The sequence below is a fragment of the Tenrec ecaudatus genome, chromosome 4 (genome assembly GCF_050624435.1).
Source record: "Tenrec ecaudatus isolate mTenEca1 chromosome 4, mTenEca1.hap1, whole genome shotgun sequence".
Taxonomy (NCBI): domain Eukaryota; kingdom Metazoa; phylum Chordata; class Mammalia; order Afrosoricida; family Tenrecidae; genus Tenrec; species Tenrec ecaudatus.
The window spans coordinates 120,860,106-120,872,633 of record NC_134533.1 but is presented as its reverse complement, the minus strand read 5'-3'; positions in this window follow the sequence as shown (position 1 = coordinate 120,872,633).

Genomic DNA, 12,528 nt, shown 5'->3' with positions numbered 1-12,528 from the left:
CTTGTTGAGATTTTTCTATTCACTTTCCAATATAATTATTTCTGTTCTAATCTTTATGAATTCTTTTTCCTGGTGATTGAAAGTCTATTTTGTTGTTTTTGTTCCAGTTATTGAAGATGCAGAGTTAAAGTTTCAATCTTGGTTCTCCCATTTTTTGGCCTTTTATTAAAAAAACATTTTTAATCGTTTTATTGGGAGTTCTTACAGATATCATAACATTTCATAGTTCAATCACAGTGCTTTGTACAAGTGCTACCACAGTCATTTAGAAAACATTTTCTTTCTTCTTGAACTCCTTGATATCTGCTCCCCCTTATCCTCCCACATGACCCTTCTCCTCCTTCTTTTTCCTATAATAGTTGTGTTTGGTTTTGCCGGGTCTCACACATCCGACACATGCATTCCCGTACAATTCTGTTGCTTGGTCCCCTCGAGTTGCCTTCTTTGTTCATGTGTGCGTCGATTTTATAAGCTGCCCTGCTGTTGCTGTGTCCCAGAGGTTTTCACATGTTGTTTTTGTTCTCATTTGTTTCAAAGAATTCTTAAATTCATTCCTGATTCCATCGATTACCTAGCAGTTTTTAAGCAGTTTGTTATTCAGTTTCGATGTACTTGATCTTTCCATCGCTCTTCCTATTGTCGATTTCTAATTTTTTAGCATTGTGGTCTGATAAAGATGGATTGTAAAAACAATATATTAAATCAAGTATAAAAGAGTTACAAACAAAAAATAATTCCATGTTGTCTTTTACATATACTTCTATAGTAATCTTTACCCTTGAAGTTTACGTTTTATATGGATTTTGCTTGCTATCTAGTGTTCTTTCATTCAATGTGATGTACCTGTTAGTATGTATTCTCTAAATTTTGTTTATCTAGGAATATCTTAATTTTCCCTTCATTTTGGAAGTATACTTTTTGCTGCATAAAAATGATTGCTTTGGGCCTATTTGGTGTCTGACGTGAAGTCAGCTGTTAATGTTATTATGAATAAGTACCTTGCACGTGATCAGTAGTTTCTCTCCTGGTGCTTTAAAGCTTCTCTGGTGTCCTGTTTGGGGCAGCTTGATTATGAAGTGTTTAGATATGAAACACTTTGAATGTATCTTAGTTGGCACTTGTTCAGCTTACAGATGCAGATGCGTGTCTTTCCGCGAATGTGCAGCGGTTTCTTTCACTGTAGTCTCTGGAGGTCTCTTGCTCTTCTCCCTCTGGGCCTCCTCTGACGTAGACGCTGGCCTTACCCAGGTTCCTGAAACCGCATTCTTCTTTGTTCTGTCCCACTGCATGATCTCTAACCTAACTTTAAGAGTACTTTTTTTGTCCCTTCCTAATCAAATATGCTTTTCAGCTTCTCTAATGAAGTTTTCATTTCAATTATTATTCAACTCCACGATTTTTAATTGGCTCCATATAATTTTTGTCTTTTCCCTTTATTGATGTTATTTGTGGGGAAGGCATCATTCTCATATTTTCTTTTAGTTTGTTAGACATGGCTTCCTATATTCATTTGAATGTATCCAAAATAGAATATTTAAGATCGCTATGGATTAACTTTTGTCCCCTCAACAAAATAATTTGAAATTCTAATCTGAATACCTGCACCTTGTTTAGAAATAGGGTTTTGAAGAGAGTAATTTAACACATTGTCATAATACCCTATGGGGCAGTTAGTTCTACCCTGTCCTACAGGGTTACTATGTGTGGGAATCAACTCACTGCCCATGGAATGGGTTTGGCTTTGGGTCACGCTGCTTGATAGATAATTCAAGTCACACACAATAGCAGTACATGTTTCTAAGGCATCAGACAGTTCTTAGCTTTTTGTGTCATGACATACTTGATAAATGATTATTTTATGTGTGAAACACTTTTAAGGATGCATTCATATTTTAACAAACATCACCCAAATTTGGAAGTCATCCACTGAAATTATTTGTAATTATCAGGGCAGTTAACTTCCCACCTTTGGGGTGACTCCGTGATCTACTGCAGAGATAAACTTGAGCTCGGTGTCAATAGCTATGGTCCCTTATCGCCAGAATGCTGCTCAGTGATGCTGGTGTTACAGGGATCCCAACATATGTATTTGGGGACCTTACCACATTCATTAGGGATCAACTTGTTTGCTTTTGGTGCAAAGTCTGCGGGGCTAGATTGATGGGACATAATTTGAGCTCACTCACTATGTGCCATCTGGCAAGTTGCTGTAACATCTGCGTTTGGTTTCACATCGACAAAGTAGAGCTAATGTGCCTCTGTCATAGGCTGCTACTGAGACGCCTGAACTGGTGTATATAAAGAATTCGTCTTCACAGTTCGTATTCATTTATTTGGGACATAACGTTGTGACTCGTATGCCCTATGCCTTGAAAGGCACCAAATAAATGCACTGATAGCTGAGGAGACCACTGTCCTGGTTCAGGGCAGTGCCAGCGATTTTGAAATTTTTCTTTCAAAGGTTGAATTCTGTTCACACAACCTATTCACACAAAACTACATATACAACCCTAAGTGGGAAACAGAGACAAATGGCAAATGTGTTGTCTGCAGGGAAGGGGAGAGAATCTGCAGCCCGTTTGTTCAGTTCACACCATTGCTTGCGGAGATCTGAGGAATCCTGTGGCTGGAGGGAAACCCTACTCTAATTGTGAAGATGGCACAGGACCGAGCAATGTTTTGTCACATGCCCAGATGATATCAAGTAACCTATGCAGAACTTCAATTAAAGCCAGTAAGCCTTTATTAGCTGACAGTCAAGGGGCCACTAGAGCCTAATTCTCTCTCAACCCTGAGTGCTTAAGCAGGTTAGTTTTTATACTGTGAAATGAACAAGACACAAAGGCAGGCACATGCTATACGGAAAAGGAGGAACATAAAATAGGGGTTTGCAGAGGATGCACACTGGTACAGACAGAAACTGGAAACACAGGGAACCCGGAACAGATGATCCCTTCAGGACCAGTGGTGAGAGTGGCAATACTGGGAGGGTAGAGGGAAGGTGATGGAGAAAGGGGGAACAGATTACAAGGATCTACATATAACCTCCTCCCTGGGGGACAGACAGTGGAGAAATGGGTGAAGGGAGATGTTGCATGGTGTAAGATATGACAAAACAATAATGATTTATAAATTATCAAGGGTTTATGGAGGAGGGGGAGCAGGGAGGGAGGGGGGAAATGAGGAGCTGATACCAAGGGTTCAAGTAGAAAACAAATGTTTTGAAAATGATGAGGGCAACAAATGTACAAATGTGCTTGACACAATGGATGGGTGTATGGATTGTGATAAGAATTGTATGAGCCCCCAATAAATTATTTTTTAATGGTAAAAAAAATAGGGGTTTGCAAGCAACAGCAGCCATTTCAAAAAGAAACGCAATGGGTCAGCCGTTATAGACGTTACAAAAGGAATCTTAGTAGTGACAAAGTGGCCACACTTGGGTCAATACAAAATGGCTACACTCAAGCTATTTAATACAGTATGATTACACTGTTCACATGGCTACAATTAAGTTAACTACTACATTATGGTTACACTGGGTTACTATATGGTGGGTTACTCCAGTTGTACGTAGGGTAGATATGAATTACCACCTAACAGCAACAAAGCATTACTATACCAATATCTACTTACTGTGCTATTAAGCTACTGGCATGTAAACTTAAGTTTGATGTCCAAGCTAACCTTTATACACACAGGGCAAAATCAACATGTCCCCTTTGCTTTTTGCAAAGACTGAGCATTCAATTAGAGAAGCCACCAGTGTCATACTTGGGATATTTTTTTGTGTTGTAAATGCGGTAAAATTATTTGAGTGGTAAAATCTTTTAGAGAAATTGTTCTATTAAGTGCATCAGATTCACGTGTAGGATTTGTTAAGCTATGATTGCTGGACTCCAGCCCAGTGTTTCTGATTGGAGTAGGCCTAGGGTTGGGCTCAAGAATACACATTAAGAATCTTTTCATTGTGAATTGGGTAAAGGTTTAAAAAGAAACTCCATTTTCTCTTCAGTAATGCAGCTACATTTTATTTTGTTCAAAAATGCACACACTAGTTTCCTGTCCCTGGTGGCCATCCCTGCTGTGCAGCATTGCACCCATCCTCCACTGGCGCGCCTTCACCATTCACCGTCTTTCCTTGCTAACTCGCATGCCTTGCTCACTTCACTCTTGAGCAAATATTCTTCTCTATTTGAGTTCTAATCTGTCGATTGCTCCTAATGTTATTATTCACATTATAGGCTAATTCTTTGGCCACTAACTGAGCCATGGATAGGTGAGTTCATTTCCAGACCTGAAGGGTAATTGGGAGCCGTAGCCTCTGAGATTCCACTGATCTCCATCCAACAAGTAAGCTTGGTTGTTTTTTTAATTTTGAGTTTTAGTTCACATTTTTCTCCCATTTAATACAGGAGGTCCTTCCAATACAGTGGTTCTCAACCGTCCTAATGCCGTGACCTTTTAATACAGCTTCCCATGTTGTGGTGACCCCACCGCCCATAAAATTATTTTCGCTGCTACTTCATAAATGTAATTTTGCTACTGTTATGAATTGGGCAACCCCTGGGAAAGGGTTGTTCAACTCCTGAAGGGGTAACGACCCACAGGTTGAGGATCACTAGAATCTAATGTGATCCTATGATGGATAATTTTATGTCAACTTGAAGATATATGAAGATGCCAGGTGCCATCCAACCTGTCAAAAAGGTCACATCCTGATGGTGTCACCTTGCGGGTATAGCCTTCTTACGTAAGGAGGACCCGAGGACCCTCCCTCTCTCTCTGCCTTTTTCCTCCTGCTTGCTGGCAACCCTGAGAGCTGCTGGAGACTTGGAATGTTTCTATTGACCTTGGATCCATCAATTTGCATGCATTGGCCTGTGTGAGCTCCCTGCATGTTTCATTATTGAATGTGACTCTATGAATCTGAAGGACTTGTGGACTAGTATCAAACTTATGACTCGAGTAGGACTGGGTTGGGATGCTTTCCTGATATATAATTCTTGAGATACAGCTCTATCTTACACTTATGCGTGTCACTGCTGTAACACAGATCCCTTTCATAGCTGTTGGTAGTGGTAGACAGGCTCCGCCTTGTTCTTCTGGTGTCAGGGTAAGGGAGGCTGGTGTTCATGTGGTCCATTAGTCCTTTAGACTAATCGTTTCCAGGTTGTTTCCCCCTCACTCTTATTCTCTAAAGAGGGAGTGTGTTAGACAGGGTTCTCTAGAGAGACAAAACCAGATTGCTAGTATATATATATATATAGAAATGAACTGTTAAATTATATACAGATAGATAGATATATAATATAAGAAATGAACAGTTAAATTATAAAGCAGTACAAATGGCTCAGTGCAACTCACTCCCGTGAGAGAGTTGTGAGACACTGGCAGTCCTTTAAGTCTTGAGGGCCACCAGTCAGTCCTCCATAGAGAGAGCTAGGCTATCCCAGCACAGGCAGCAAACAGCAAGGCAGGTCACCAACTAACTGTCAGCCAGGTCACCAACCGTCGGTCCCCAGCTCCAGAGATGTACATTCCAATCGTGTGGTCTTAAAGGGACCTCAACTTACAGCGACACAGTCCACAGACTAGGCATCCCATAGGAAGTGTAGCCTGTAAACTGAGGCACAGAACAAGCAAGGCAGCCACACACTGGTCCGATGATCAAAGAGCGAGAAACAAGAAAGGCGAGGCTCACCGAGCCATTTATCTCTCTGCCCTTCAATTAATCCCACTCGTGTTTATGCACCAGGCTGGCACAATAAACTAATGATCTCAGGGAGAAACTGGCATTTGCATCTGTAGTGGCTGCTCACAAGCTTTGAAGAACCTAGCTGCAATTCACCACAGCAAGATGTAGAGCCTTCTCTCTCTTACTATGCTGTGCACCTTGATATCCCCTGAAACTATGATCCTAAGCCTCCAGACCCAGTGACTCATTGATTATGGCTAAGAAGTTTTCATAGCATTGCCCTATATAAGCTCAATATATCAATGGATATATGTGCAGCATGTGTAAATACACCTACACAGTAACATCCTCTGTCAGACTATATATAGTCATAGGTGCAGACCCATTCTGTGACTCAAAATAGACTCAAAGTCAGCAAGTTTGGTTTTGGTTTGGCAGTCCCTTTGTCCTTCCCTTCTCTGGTTAGCTTGCATGCGTCTCTGTGTATCCCTTTATAATTAGTATTAGTACTGTTGTGGCAAGATTATATATAAAATGTCATTAATCTTTGTTGCTTTTAACTCTTCAACTCCTCATAGTACCTTATGTTGCCTTGCTTACCTCATTCTATATTGCTTTCCACTTTACCCAAGATAATATGTATCTATTTACCCTGTATATTAGGCTGGGTTGACTAGAGAAACAAATTCAGTGACAATCCTATGTATAAGAAAGAGTTTTATATCAAGAAGTAGTTATATATCAAGAAAGCATCACAACCTAGTCCAACTCATGTCCATAAGTCCAATACTAGTCCACAAGTCCCTCTTTAGATTAATGAAGTCACATGCAACGATGCAGAACATAGGAAGCTCACAGACCACTGAGTGCAGAGTCACATAGATCTAAGGTTCGTGGAAACATGGCAAGGCACTGGCAATGCACAGGGTGGCCACCAGAGTCTCAGCAAACTGGAAGGCAGAGTGATGGAGAAGGAGGTAGATGTTCCCAAGTCCCTTTTATGAGAAGGCCACCCCACCTCACCCAAGGAGGTACCATCAGGCTGTCACCTTATTGACAAGTTGGAAACTACTTCTATACTTTTATGAATCTTCAAGTTGACATACAATTTCTAACTACCCCCACCTTGTCTATCAGTTTGTGGGACTGTGGTGGTTTGCGTGTTATAATACTTAGGAATCAAAAACAATCATTGTGTGATCACCTTCCTCACATAATGGCTGAAGACGAAAGTGTGCATAAGCAAGTGTGGTGAAGAAGGCGTATAGTGCCCAGCTACTGAGAGAGATAGCGTCTGGGGACTTAAAGGCTTGAAAGCAAACAAGCGGTCATCTAGCCCAGAAGCAACCGAGCCCACACGGAAGCAGCACACCAACATAGGTGACCATGAAGGACATAGGAGACCAGGTCTCCAACATCAAAGGTGGGGTGGTGGTGAGAATCACATCACCGTGAAAGAGGGGGAGTGCATGATGGGGACCCAATGCCCACCTGTAGACAGCTGGACACCCCTTCCAGAGGGGTAGTGAGGAGGAGATGGGCCACTCAGGGTTCAGTGTAGCAACAATGAAACTCAAAACCTTCCTCTAGTTCCTGAACGCTTCCTCCCCTCCCAATCATCATGACCCCAATCCTACCTTGCCTTGTGGACCTGGTTATACCAGAGGATGTACAGCGGTGCAGTGGGGATCTGGAGGCACAGGGAATCTAGGACAGACGAACCCCTCAACACCAGCGGTGAGAGTGGCAACACCAGGAGGGAAGGGCATGTAGAAAGGGAGAACTGATCTCGGAGATCTATGTGTAACCTCCTCTCTGGGAGATTGGCAAGGGGGAGGCAGGTGAGGGGAGACGCCGGGGAGTGTAAGATAAGATATAATAACTATTTATAAACTATCAAGGGACCAGGGGTGGGATCGGGGAGGGAGGGGGATGGGGGAAAAAAGGGAAACCGAGCTGATTCCAGGAACCCAAGTGGAAGGTGATTTATGAGAGTGACGAGTGCAACGAATGTATAAGGGTGCTTTGCTCAATTGATGTATGTACAGATTGTGATAAGAGCCTTATGAGCCCCAATAAAAAGATTAAAAAAATACTTAGGAATCAAATTGACTACATTGGTGAAAAGAGAATGCAGAGAAGCTCAATATCAGCAGTCCAAACAAAGTTGGGGCTTACTGTGGAACAGACCATCAATGGTCCACATCTAAGCTGAGGTTGAAATGGAAGAAAATTAAACCTAGTAATTGAGAGTCAAAATACAACCTTGAGGATATTCCACCTGAATTGAGAAAACATCTCAAGAACATATTTGACAGATTGGACACTAATGATAGAAAACTTGGTGAACTGCGAAATGACATTAAGAACATCATACATGAAGAAAGCAAAAGGTCATTAAAAAGTCAGGAGGAATGTAACTATCAAAGTGGATGGCAGAAGACAATCTGCAGTTTGCTCCTGTGGTAGAGCAGGTAAAGCAAATGGAAGAAATTATGAAGTAAAAGGGCCGAACAGAAAATGCCAAAGGGCAGCTTGAGAAGATGAAGTATTTTAGTGAAATGTACAAAGACATGGAGTGAGAAAGCCAAGAAGGAAGAATATGAAACACTGAAATAGTTGAAGACAAAAAATCTAGTCCTGAGTTAGAATACTTAAGGATTCTAGAGACAAAATATTTAAGAATACAGAAAATATCTAAATGCACGGGAGTTGTTGACAGTCAACCATTTCAAGAAGCGAAGTATGATCCACCATATGAACACCCAATGGTGTTGGGGGAAGAAGTCCAAGCTAAACTGAGGGAAGAAGCAGGAAAGCAAGGCTCCAGGAATTGACAGAATACAAATTGACATTTTCAACAAGCCAACGAAGCATTGAAAGCACTTGCTTGTTTATGCCAAGAAAGTTTGAAGACAGCTCTCTGGCGCAACTGGAAGAGACCCAGATGTGTGTTCGTTTCAAAGCAAGATGCCCCAGTAGAAAGCAGGGATTCTTGATTAAGACTATTAATAACACATGCAAGTAAAATTTCCCTGAAGATAATTCAAAAACAACCACAGCAGTGTGTCTCCAAGGAGGTTCCAGAAACTCAAACTGAATTCAGAAAAGACATCTCGTGAAGGATATCATTGCTGAACTCAGGCACTGTGGATTAGGTGTTGGGCCACTAACCACATGATCAGCACTTCATACTCTCTTGGTTGCTCCATGAGAGAACAAGAAGTCTGTTGGTTTCTGTAAACACGTATAGTTTCAGAACCCCTATATCAGCTTGCTATGGGTCGGAATTGACTTGGTGGCAGTTTGGTTTAGGCTCTGGCTAGGCTTGTCCAGGATATCTCCCAGGGGGCTGGGAAGTCAGGGAGCAGGATGATGTGCTGTGTGCATCAGTGGCTACCATCGTGACAGGAGCTTTAGTCACAGGGAGAACAGCCAGCTTGGGGATCTGGGAAAACTATCAGGAGCTAACACCTGATCTGAAATTTTATTGATGGAGTGGCAGGGGAAAACATGGGGGTTTGATACAGTTTTTCTCCTTAGACCGATATACAACCCAGGAGAGCCTTAGAGGAGGAAAAAATTCCCAGAGATTAGTTGCTAAGCATGTGGCTTTTCTTAATAACTTAATAAACATGACTAATCTGGAAATACCATTGTTGTTCAATAAAGTTTGCAGAATTACATCTACAAGAAACTGTCAAAAATTGAAGCCAGCTTCAGAAGAGGATGTGACTTGGAGGATATGTTTGCAGATGCCAAATGGATCTTGATTAAAAGCAGAGAATCCAGAAAGTGTTTACTTGTGTCTCATTACTATACAAAGACACTTGATTGTATGGATTTTAAATTGTGGACAGCATTGTGAAGACTGGAGGCAGGTATCCGAATAGAACACGGGGATACTGCATGGGTCAAAGTCAGACCAGTGCATGTCCAGATTGTATCCTTTCACCATACTTATGTAGTTTGTATGCTGAACAATTTGAGAATTTGAGAAATCGCACTAAATTAAGAATTGGGAATCAGAATTGGAGGAAGGTTTATTAACAATATGCAGATGACATAACCTTGATTGCTGAAAGAAAAGACATGAAGAACTTGCTGATGAAGATCAAAGACCAAAGAAATTCAGTATTGTTTGATTTCTTGACTGCTGCTTCCATGAGAATTGCTTCCAGATCCAAGCAAAATGAAATCCTTGACAATTTCAATATTTTCTCCATTTATCATAATATTACCTATTAGTCTAGTTGTGAGGATTTTAGTTCTCTTGTCATTGAGTTGTGATCCATATGAAAGGCTGCAGTCTTGATAAGATCAACAAGTGCTTCAGCAAGCAAGTTTGAGTCATCTGTATATCATAGATTGTTAATCAGCCTTCCTTCAAATCTGGAGTCATGTTCTTCTTCATATAATCCAGCTTCTTGGATTACTTTCTCTGAATACAGACTGATAAGTATTTATCCTGAGGATAAACCCTGACCCACACTTTCCATGATGTTAAACTATGCTATATTCCTTTTTCTATATGAATGACTGTCTCTTGCTCTACCTACAGATTCCACATGAGCACAATGAAGTACTTTGGAGTATCCATTCTTCTCAATGCCATACATAGTCAAATACCATGTGCAGTCAATGTATATAAAATCATAGGATAGGCTTATACAGCACGAAGGAATATAACAGCTACCGAAATTAGTCCACACACAGTACAGCAGTTCAGCTCAGTTCAACTCACTTCTGTGGCACAGTTAATATACTGGAAGTCCTTCAACTGACAGGGTTGCTGGATCCACGGTCAAGGAAGCAGAGAGCTGAGTTTCCCCTCAGGCAATGCAGGCAGAGTCCACCCCCAGGCATCAAACAGCAAGGCTGGTCACCCACAGTCAGCAGTTCAGGAGCTTAGCGAAGCAGGCCTGGATGGGATATTGAATCAAGCAATGCACAACGACAGGTTCCACCAGCCTGAAGCTTAAGCGATATACACACCAGTAGTGTAGTGAAGCAGGTCTGAAAGGAACATCAAGCCCTAGCAACATGATCAATGGGTTGGCTTGTCCCATGGGTAGTGTAGCTCACAAGTTAAGGCAGAGAACTAGCTAAAGCAGCTGCACACTGATCTGATCACCAGAGGGCAAGAGAAAAAAATGGGCAGGGCTTGCCAAGCTATTTATCTCTTTGCCCTCCAATCAAACTGTGACGTGGTTAATCCCACATGTTTCTATTGGCCAGTTTGGCACAATAAACCTGCCTATCACAACATCTTTGCAGTAGCCTGCTTTCAGTCAAGATCCATCTGATACCAGCAAGTATATCCAACATGCAACTTCCTCTTAACCTGGCTTGAATTTCTGGCAGCTCCCTGTAGATGTATCACTGTAGTTGTCAGAGTGGACGGCTTATTCCATCTTTTGACAGTATATCTGACAATGTCTCCCTGCTATTCATAGAGTTATAAATGGCTACTCTCAAATGTCGACAGTCTGGAAGCTCCACTGAAACCTGTCCACTTTGAATGACCCTTCTGGTATTTGAAATGCTTGTGACATAGCTTCCAGAACCACAGCAGCATGCAAGCCAACGCAGTGTGACAAACTGACAGCTGAGTGGTGGAACCAAAGAAGAAACAGGTTCAACCTACTAAGTTGAGAAGAGTTAAGAAAAAGTGAGGAATGAAAACAGGAGACACAGGGAGGAGGCAGAATAAATGATGTTACATTGAGGGGACTCCAGTGAATGAGATGAAATGAATGTGTGTGACTTGTTGACGTAATACTGCTGATTTGCTACATCAATCACAACAAAGTGTTGGTTTTTCCAAAAGAATACTTTAGGTTGTTGTTTGTTGAAATAAACTGGCATTGTATCTATATTTCAGTTCTATCTTTTAATATTTGCTTTGCTATAAACTAAGCCTAGTTTCTGGCAACTCTGATGTGGAAAAAGGAATTCTTACTTCTATGCTTGAGCAGCAAGAACAGTAATAGAAGTTCCTGTAAACGGTTTTCTTTTCTGTTCCTTTGAAAGTGTAATTAGAATGACTGGTGTATCGTGTAGGTTATAATATTTGTGGGTAAACAATTTCATGATATGTTTCATTCGAAACTCTTGATAGCACTACTTAAAATGCACAAGATAAAATGCACAAGACTATGTTTTCTGGGATGAATCATCTGAGCATTATTTTAGATAGTGAGCAGTGAATTCGAAGAATGAAGATGAGCATATCATAAATAAACTTAAGGGGCTCTTCAAGGCAGTTTTGCAAACTGAATTTAAGTAGAAGAGAATGCTTGTCAATGGACTAATTTTCCACCATTAATAATTTAAGTTATTTTTACCTAAAATATTTTTTGAAAATTAGAATATAAAAGTGGAGGGTAGGGAAGTCATTTTGACAGACATTTTTGTCACATCTTGGTGTTTCCTTGGACCCTTGGTGCCTCACCTGTTTTCTCGATTTTTGACTTAGAAGATTTGGGCACTATGGTAGAGAAGGGAAATGTACTAAGAACTTATATTGTAAGGCTTACCCTCAGTTCAAGTGTGTGAGATAGTGATGGGTCTCTTTCTGCCTGGTAACAGATGCTATTTGACCTCCAGGTATGTTTTTGTTGCCTAGAGCTATTGTAAGAAAATCCCACAACTTGGGTGGCTTCTATGGATAGATTTATTGTCCCCAAATCTGAAGGCTATCCAGACCAAGCTATCTGGACTGTGTTGACACATTTGGAAATTTCCACATAAGATACATTGTTGCCCACCTCGCTCCTAGGTTCTGGAAAACCAAGTCATTCAGTTGCAGTATCACATGATATCATATT